Below are 9,656 nucleotides of genomic sequence, written 5' to 3' on the forward strand. Positions count from 1 at the left end.
GGGGCTTCAAAAGGCAACCCGGGAACAACTGGTTATGGAGGGGTTTTAAGAGATGAAAAGGGCAGTATTATCTTTATCTTCCACTGTCATTTGGGAAGAGCCACCAATAATATGGCAGAATTAATGGCTCTGGAACAATGTCTAGAGTTTCTGATCCAGTACCATATCTCTAACGTCATTATAGAAGCGGACTCAGAAATAACCATCAACTCTGTGAAAAGAATCAACTGCGGTTCTAGGCCGGAGAAAGTCTCCACTCACTGGAAACTAATCCAGGTCTACCAAAGAATCCATGTTCACCTCCAAGAGCTGCGAACGGTTATTTTCAACCATGTTCGACGCTCGGCCAACAAACTAGCGGACCTTCTAGCTAACCAAGGGGTGAACAATGCTGATGGCGGATTGGCGAAAAACTGGCAGGAGATACCTCAAAACCGTTTAAAGGTTCTCTGCGAAGAACTAGCAGCAGAAGACACAGAAGTGTTTAGATATCAGGCCAGGTTGACTGGCATGAATTGATTTCTCCGGCGAGAACTTTTGTAACCGTTCAGTATGTTTTTAGTAGAAAGGAAAGCTAAAGATGGTCTCATTTTATCTTGGACTCCGTTGATCGGGGTTCTCAGTTCTCTGGCAGACCAGTTACCTGGTCTTATCCCGAACAAGCACAGTATCGAAATCAGGCTCCGCAGCAGGAATATTCAGATTGTGGGGACCGTTTTTCCGGCGGCTGAAATTTTCTACCTTTCCACTATCGGGCTTGGAAACCAGGGCATGGTGGGTTTTCCGGTTATCGCGCGTCACATAAGCGGTTTATGGTTTTGCCGCTTCGGGAGCGATTCCATTGAGATTGTGACAAGTGGCAAGTGGTTGACTTCGATACCGCCTTTGATCGCACACTATCTATCGGTCGTGTAAGGCCGTGCGATTTGATTTCGGGCCGTTGGATTCGGCGGCCAGGATCAACGGTCGGGATCGTACGTGCTGGTTTTGGTAGGGCCAGGTGGGCCCTATCCTTTCTTCCGATTTGGCGCGTTTTCCTCCTCTTTCGTGGTGTGTGGACTTTGTATGGTCGGGGGTTTCCTTGCAAGTTTGTTGGCTCTGGGAAATTTGTTTTTTCCGAAAGGGTGGTTGGGAGCTCTAGCAAACTTTTCTTGTTTTTCTCTCAAAAGTTTGGTTATCAATGTAATAGCTTGGAGGATTTTGGTCTTTGGCAGGGACTTCTTTTTCCCGAATTCTTGTAAAGGATCGGGTCTTATGTACAATATGTATTTTTCTTTTGAATTAATGAATTAGAAGGATCGATGCTTGCTTCAGCAAAAAGAAATAAAAAAAAATTGAATATTGATGTGGAAATATATACGTGTATAGAGATTTTAATATATCCATAGCATATGGTTTTCCTTTTAAAGATTCATGTTACAAATAATTAAGTAAAAGAAATATTAAAATATTTTGGAGCAAGATTTTGGATCCTTTGTGTTGAATTAACCTTTTTATTTTGATTTAAAAAATCGTAGTGACTTTAGTAAAATGTAAAGATGTAAATTTTTTTATCTAATTTAGAATTTTAATGTACTAATTTTTTTTTTTGTTGAAAGTAAATTTATGATCCATTCAAATTCAATGTATATGATAAAGGAACTATTAAACGCGTGAGATAATTGTATTGTAATTTTTTATATCTAAACGCATGAGATAAGTGTATTGTATTTTTTTTTTTTTTTAAATCTATATGGTTATTCTCATTTTTGTTTTGGGCTAATATTTTTTACTTTCTATTTTTACTATTATTATTATTTATTAGATGGACAAACATAAACATTATTTAGATTTCTAATTTTTTATTTTTATGTTGGCCGACATTAACTAAAATTTAACTTTGAGCACGAACATACTTACACTTCGAGGTCATACTGGGTTGTAGAATGCGCCTCTCAGCGCAATCATATTAGTAAAGACTCAACTCTTATATTGACATTATGATTATGTAGAGGAATTGTGGACACTCAGGTGTCTTTTAGGGATGCAGAAAAAAAGGCAATTCTACCACTCCTAATGCTTTAAAGTATTCACCTATTTCCAGTGCTTATATTGTGGAGCATGTTGAGGAAGTGTTGATGATGAAGATTGCAACACTAGAGATCAACCATCTACATCTGTTTATATGAAAAAGATGTGGCCAAAGTAGCCTTCTACTTCAGCTTTATATTGGTGGATCCATTCATCTTCGACAAACAAATGTGAGATATATCTTTATTCCAAAGAGTTATTTTATTGCCCAATTATTTTAGCATGTTGATTATATGACAATTTTTAGGAGTGTCCTTAACTTTGGGGAAACACAAAGCTTTTTTTAGTTCATTGGTTTCTAGATTTTGATCTCAACTTTATGTCGACTATTAGAATCCCAATTTGGGCTAGACTGCTTCATATGCCATTACATTTTTTACATTTACCAAAATTTGAGGATATTTAGAACACTTGCTTTTCTCCTCAAATGAGTTTGATATTCCTAAAACCTCTTTAAGTGGAACAAATAGTCTCCATGAAATTTATCTCTCTAGTTCATATAAATATATAGTTCCCCTTATGAATTTCAATATGCAACATTCAAACTTGTAGTTGATTATTATGGATCCTTATTAAGGGGGGTGGCAAAGATGTGACAAAGAAGAAGGGGCAAAGGGAAATAAATGGTGATTAGTTTTTAAAGGGCAATAAATGATATGTATATTCAATTGGTAATTTTATTCTTTTAATATTGTAAGTGTTATTTGCATGTGCACTCTAGTAAGTACCATTAATACTTGAAGTTGCTCTCTTAATGTGATTTCTTTTTTCAATGGAAAGAAATTGCAGTTTTTTTCCTTTGAAAAAAGAGTATAAATAAATCTATACCAGTTTATAATAGTTGGAGATATGTAATATCATACGATGCAAAATTTTAATTGTGCTTGATGTGTAAATAAATTATAGGTGTTTCGTTTAAAGTTCATGAGTTAGGTGTACTAATCTATGTTGATGAGTTTATTAGAGATGCCATCCACCCATGCGAGGACGCGTCCCTTTGGTTTTCTTATGAAGTTTTCATTATTAAAATATAAATAAACATAAACATTTTCAAAATCTTAACTCTGTTAAATAATATAAAAGATTGAAAATAATCAAGGTACAAACTTTTTAGCATTTAAAACATTGAGATTCAGATGGATTTATGTCCTTTTTATTCTTTTTATTTTTTACACTTATTTTTTATTGTTGTATATTTGTTGAAAATAGCAACAAGAAATGCTATAAATAGCATCTTGGGTACCAGTGTTGGAAATAGCAACAAGGAATGATAAAATAGAAATGTTAAAAATAGCATTGCTATAAATAGCATTTCGGGATACATTCCAATTTTAGTTAGTCCCTGAACTAAAATTGAGAATTAAAATTCGAATTTGATCTTAGCAGCTGTTTGTAAAATAATTAATTAATTCATATTGAGTTAATTAGTTGTAGGAAATCAAACATGAAGTCTATGTGAAGACATGCAACAGTTTCTCCATTGATTGAGGAAGTTATCCCTTGATTAAGGAGATCAGGATGAGTTGTACTTTGAGTTGTAATTAGTTAGCTCAGTTATCTGAGTTAAGTCCAGTTAGATTAGTTCCAACAGTTTGTGGAACTGATTGTGAGTTTAGTTAGTTAATGCATGCATGCATGTAACTGCTGCACTTCATATAACTGAATATTCTCTCATAAATAACTTATGCATGTCAATTCAGTCAGAGACCCAATTGAGATTAGAGGAAGGGACAGTGTACTATCAGTTGGAGGAATTTTCCTATATAGGAAACTCATCCATGCAGAAGGAATCATCTCCTTCAGGACTGCGCAGTTACTTTTGAGTTTAATGTGTTGTGTGAGAGGTAAATTCACATAGGTGGCAACATTGGACCCCAGGAGAAACTGCGCAAGGAAATAGGAGGCTTGGAGGGCAGAGGAGAAGGTTTGTGAGAAGCCTTTGACTGTCTATGAGCAGCAGAGGGATTGTACTGAGAGCTGGATGGCTTGTGAGCTGAAGCTTTGTGTAATCTGAACATATTTCCACTTGTATGATATTACAGAGGTTGGGGTTTTAGGCTGAGGCTTTTCCCAGAGTATTCTTCTATGTTCATGTGTGATTGCTTTCTCATTCTCAGTTATATGTGTTCTATTTGATCTTGGTCATATTCGATTAAGCTTCTGCAAAGTTTGTTGTAGAATTAGATCTTGTATTTTGCTTTAGTATATTGCATAATCTGTTGATCTACAATGGGAAATTCTACAATATTTGTTAACATGTGACAATTAATAGTAGTTTTATTTATTTTTATTACAAATTTGAGATTTTTTCCATTTATATTTTTAAGTGTTATTCATGTTATACCAATAATATACATTTCATTGTAAAGCATACCCTATCTCTTTATGATGCTATTACTTTAATGAATAATGATCCTAGTTTTCTTTGGAATTTCATGTCGTGTTAATTATGACGTTTTTATAAATTATGCTAAATGTTTTTCCTTAATGTCACTTTATCCTTCAAAAAATGGTTGTCATTCTAGTACTAATTTGTGTATATTGTTTATTGTAATTGGCATTGATTGTTGCATTTGTTGTAATCACCGTGGATCACCACTATTGTAGTCCTAAAAAAGTTAAACACACAAACACTAATATTGATCCCCCTGCCCCTATCTTGACATGCCATTGCTCATATAAAATCCCCTAGAAGTTAAACACTCTGCCACATTATCATGTGATTGGATAATCAACAATGGTAGCCTCCTCTACCTATATAATATCCTTGTTATAGAACACCTTACACATCTAAATACTATGATTTTTGTAAAAAAACTTAACCTTCATCTTGCTTTTCGTTAATGCGATCATATCCCTGGAAATAGAGTGTCACTCAAAGTCTAATATGCATATATTGTTTACCACTCCAAATGATGTCCACTTAGCAAATAAAATTTTGAGAGCCAACACCTTTCACTGTTAACAATATCTTGCAAGGTTTTAGATAAGATAAATGTATTAATGTTTGACAACTAAAGTAATTTAATGGGACTGTTAGGTATAATGATGTATATACAAAGTGGGAGTTTTAAAGAAAATCTTATATAAAAGAAAGAAACAGAAAGTAAAACATATTAGAAGTTCAATATAAAACATAGAAAGCCAACTCCAAAGATGGAGAGGTGGTCTAGAAGAGAGATGTATGATGTGAGTTGATCTAGGATCTATGTCAATGGTGTGAGCCTACCCTAGTCCATTAGAACCATCTCTTCTAACATTCAAGGCCAAGTAGAGAAAACTCAAAGTAGATGTTTGTTAGAAGAAGAATTAGAAGATGAGTTGGAATGAATATTGTGTTGTTATCTGAAGGGAGAACCCATCATTGTCTAAAATATATATTTTGGTTATTTATTTATTTATTATTATGAATTTCGGTCTAAAGATGCCTCTGGGATTTCACGGGCCTAGAAATAGTGCCCAATGTCTTAATTGATCTGGTGTCATCTCTGTCGATCTATCACTTCGTACCCCAAGGGGGAGCATCATGAAAAAGGAAGTGATCCACTGGGTGGGAGCTAATATAGGATGTATATGCAGATATGGCTGGACGATAGAAGTGTAGAGATAGAGGTCCTCTTACATGTATAATGCTCGGTATCTTTGGTTTAAGTGCCTAAAGACATTTTCAAGCATTTGTAGTCCTTCGATATGATAGTGGAACTATCCTCAAATTTATTAGTAAACTAGACATTGGGAAATGAATTGCTCTTTGATATTAGTCTCTTAGAGATAGTAGAACTATAAAATGTAATATGCTATGTCAATCCAATGGTCAATTGCAATATGCAATCTATGAGATCCAACTTTGAACTAGCCTAGGGGTATCTAGAGAGCATGCATCCAATGGAAAAGTGTGTAATGAGGTTGAACAATGGGTCCATCCTTCATAACTACGAAGTGCTCGACATAAAGGAACATCTTCAAATGTAACCCTCCTCAACGGTTTATCTAAGTGACTTGTACAAATTGCTTGTAAATATCCTCTCCAATGATCATGTTCATCTGATGTGTTAATGGGTAAGAGGTAGTTGGGTTCATCAAGGGAATATGTAAATGGAGGATTTTGGTCCATCATAATATCAATAGATGTTGGGATATTTAAGACCCTTTCATATTAGTAACATGAGGAACCAAAGGACAAGTTGATATTATGGACTTTGATGAGTAGTGAGCCAAGTATGGATATCGATCCCTTTGTTGTGTTAGTAAAACTTTGAATGCAATACAAGAGAGAGATAAGAATGAAAATTATCTCAAGCCGAAAGTCCTGAGAACCAAACTTTGTGAGGAAAATGGGCTGGGGGATTTTTTATTTGCATTTTATGATGCAACAAAGGAGGATGATCAATACCATCTTTATTGAAGATCAATCTGATTCTAGTAAACTAGGTCCCTAAACCTCAAAGCGATGTAAAATTATGGGGAAAATAAGAGTGTCCATGTATGACATCTTCGAAAATATGTCCTAAAAACAGATCCGGAAACACTACCTCTCAAGAGGGCCAAAGACCTGTAACCTTTGTTAACTTGGGGCTAAAGTGCATTCTACAAAGTAAAACAGGGTGATCTAAATCTCCTCTCATTTAAAAAAAATGGTGATTAAAGAATAATTTCACTGACTTGTTAAAGATCATGACCTTGGTTTTCCCTAGGTTGATTGGAAAAATGTTACCTAAGAGGGTTGGGGAATTCAACGATCTTTCCAACCATTAAAAAGATGAGGATAAAAGGATCACGTCATCTATGAAAAGCTGAATAAAAATTAGGACTTGGTAGAGAATGCACCCATCACTATTTTTGGATATAGTCATTCAAGGAGGACTCTAACTCATTGCTATAGATACCTAATAATGTGTGAAACAGGAGGAAACCTTGTTTATCCCCAATGGTATTCATAATAAAATATAATACCCCATGTTTTGTGCATAGACAACCTAGGACCATCTTTTATAGGCATATGATGATAGTTGTTAAGGTCTCCGGGGTACCAAAATATCCAAATCCTTGAAACAAAACCTCCAAGGGAATGGAGTCCAAAGCTTTATGAAAGTCCACAAAGCAACAATAAAGTTTCAAAGAGTGATTTCATCCCTCCTTGACGATGGCTTGAAGTGTAAGGTTGTGATCATGGTTTGATGCTTAGGTTGGAATCTATATTGTCCTCTAGCTCTAAGTTACCTCCTCTCTAACTCCCTATAGAGCTTCAAATGGAGTATTGTAGCATAGATTTTAGAAAACACGTGGCCTACCATGACCATCTTGTAGTTTTGGGGATCAATACTAGAGCTTTATTATTGAATTGGGTGAATAGTGTGATGTGACCAAACGTTGAAATCCCATGTGGGGCACATGGTTGAACAAGTCACTTGAGTGTTTATCCGTAACATGAATAAACCACTTGAAGAGTTTTGTCTCGAATCATTCTTTATCCATTTCTTTGCTAGTGTTCATCATCCAAATAACCTCTCAAATATCTTGGTATGGAATTAAGTGACAAGAAGGGGGCAAAGAGGTAGATTGGATTAGAGGTTTCCCAAGAATATCATATAAGAAGAATGTATGGATAAACATGGATTTTGGATTATGAGGAAGAGGAGACTAGCGAGGGAAGAAGGTGCACTCGAACTTTTTAGGGTAAGGGTTAAGGAAAACACTCAACTCATATATTTGTCAAGAAATGAAGAGGAAATTCTTATGGTGGAGAAGGCAACGATATAAAGCTTTAAGATGGGGGTAGGAAGGGTGAGTGTGAGTGAAGACATGTTGAAGCTGACCGTATAGGAGTTTACATTTGTTGTCATACCTCTTGTTCACGGGATATCATTTATTTTTTGGGGAAGGTGAGGAGGGTTTCGTGTAATGGGGGTGGCATTGAAGAGTAGCTTCCCAAATAGTGGATGAAAGACAAGTATAATTGGTATCAATAGAATCAAGTGATATGGATTTCGACTCGTATGGGAGCATCTAACAAAATGGGAAGTAAAGATGTCCATATCACCCTCATCAAAGAGAAAATTGATCCAAGGTGTGCCAATAGGGTGTAGGGTCAAGAGTGGTGGGGTGTTCACTTGAAGAGAGAAAGATAGAAGAGAGTGGTTGGCTAAGTTAATGTGGGTCAATGAGAATTGGTGGATGAAGGGAAGTGGAACCCAACTGGATAAGACATAATCAACTACATAATGAAGAGGTTCAACTTAAATACTTATCACCTTTGACATATTTGTAATGTACATAAATCCATGTGTATTTCTAATATACATGAGATCATAGATAACCTTTAACCGTTGTATAGATGGAAGCTCCTGGATCAACTTTAACATTAAAATAGATGGAAGCTCCTGGATCAACTTTAACATTAATATAGATGGAAGCTCATGGTTCAACTTTAACCTTAGTATAGATGAAAGCTCGTAGATTAACTTTAACCTTAGTATTAAATGGGGATTCTTTTTTTTTAACTACTCAAAATGTGTAACATGATTTCTTAAGCCTAAACATACATCGAGCAAAAATGGCATCGCTCCATAAACTTTGATCCTTGTAGAAATTTTGAATAATAAACATTTATTCACAAATATTATCCCGATTATACACTATTGCGGAATACATGCACAATACATAACCTCCTCTACGTTGATCATCAATTTAGCAGCATTAAAAACAATGAAACATCAATCGCATGTGCACATTAACACAGTATGTAACTCGGGGAAAGCATACAGCTGAAAACCCCACACTATCTTTATATTATAATGATAGAGAACATGTAACAATACATAGTACAATACTCCTCACAAGTACTCAGTACTATCTCCACCTGTTACACACAAACTAGCTCAGATCTAAAGCCTCAAATCTCCTCCACTGTTTGCCTGCCTCCACTGCGCAATCTTGCATGAGAATCAATCACTCTGTGAAATCGAATTCCTTTGGTTATACTACGCAAGCCTCATGGGAAATCTCCATCCATGCATGTGCAAATCTCATGCATAACTATAGTCACATTGTAGTCACAACTGATAGCAATCTCAACCTCTAACACCTGTCTCCACTGAACTGTACATATATTGAGTTAACTGATGTATTCTTCAGTTGCTTTATGAGTTAATAATTAGTGAATTAATTAATAATTAATTCACACAACTCATCACTAGTGTATTATTTAGTTAGACTAAAATACAACTAGTTCAACCAAGTCAAACTGAACACAACTCCATCAACTCCACAATCAACTCCACCAAACTCAACCACATGAGTTCTAACTGAAGTCCTGCATGCAATAGCTCAATTGACCCACAAGAAAAGCGTATTTCCTTCTGACAACTGCATGTGCCACATTTGTAGCTCAAACTGAAGTGCTCCAAGAGGATAAGATAATGTTTATAGTCCAAATATTATTATGAGCTAATAATATTCGACTGTTCTATTTTTAGCCTGGCAGTCTAAAAATAGAAACCTGCCCATATGTCTAAAAATAGAATTTGCGCCATAATTTGCCTGTGGTCCCACTTAGTGAAGGCGACTCCTTTCCACTAAGCTCCATC

This window comes from Pinus tabuliformis, chromosome Q, assembly GCF_031772625.1.
Source record: "Pinus tabuliformis cultivar Carrire ecotype Pingquan chromosome Q, CPIR1, whole genome shotgun sequence".
NCBI classification, from domain to species: Eukaryota; Viridiplantae; Streptophyta; class Pinopsida; order Pinales; family Pinaceae; genus Pinus; species Pinus tabuliformis.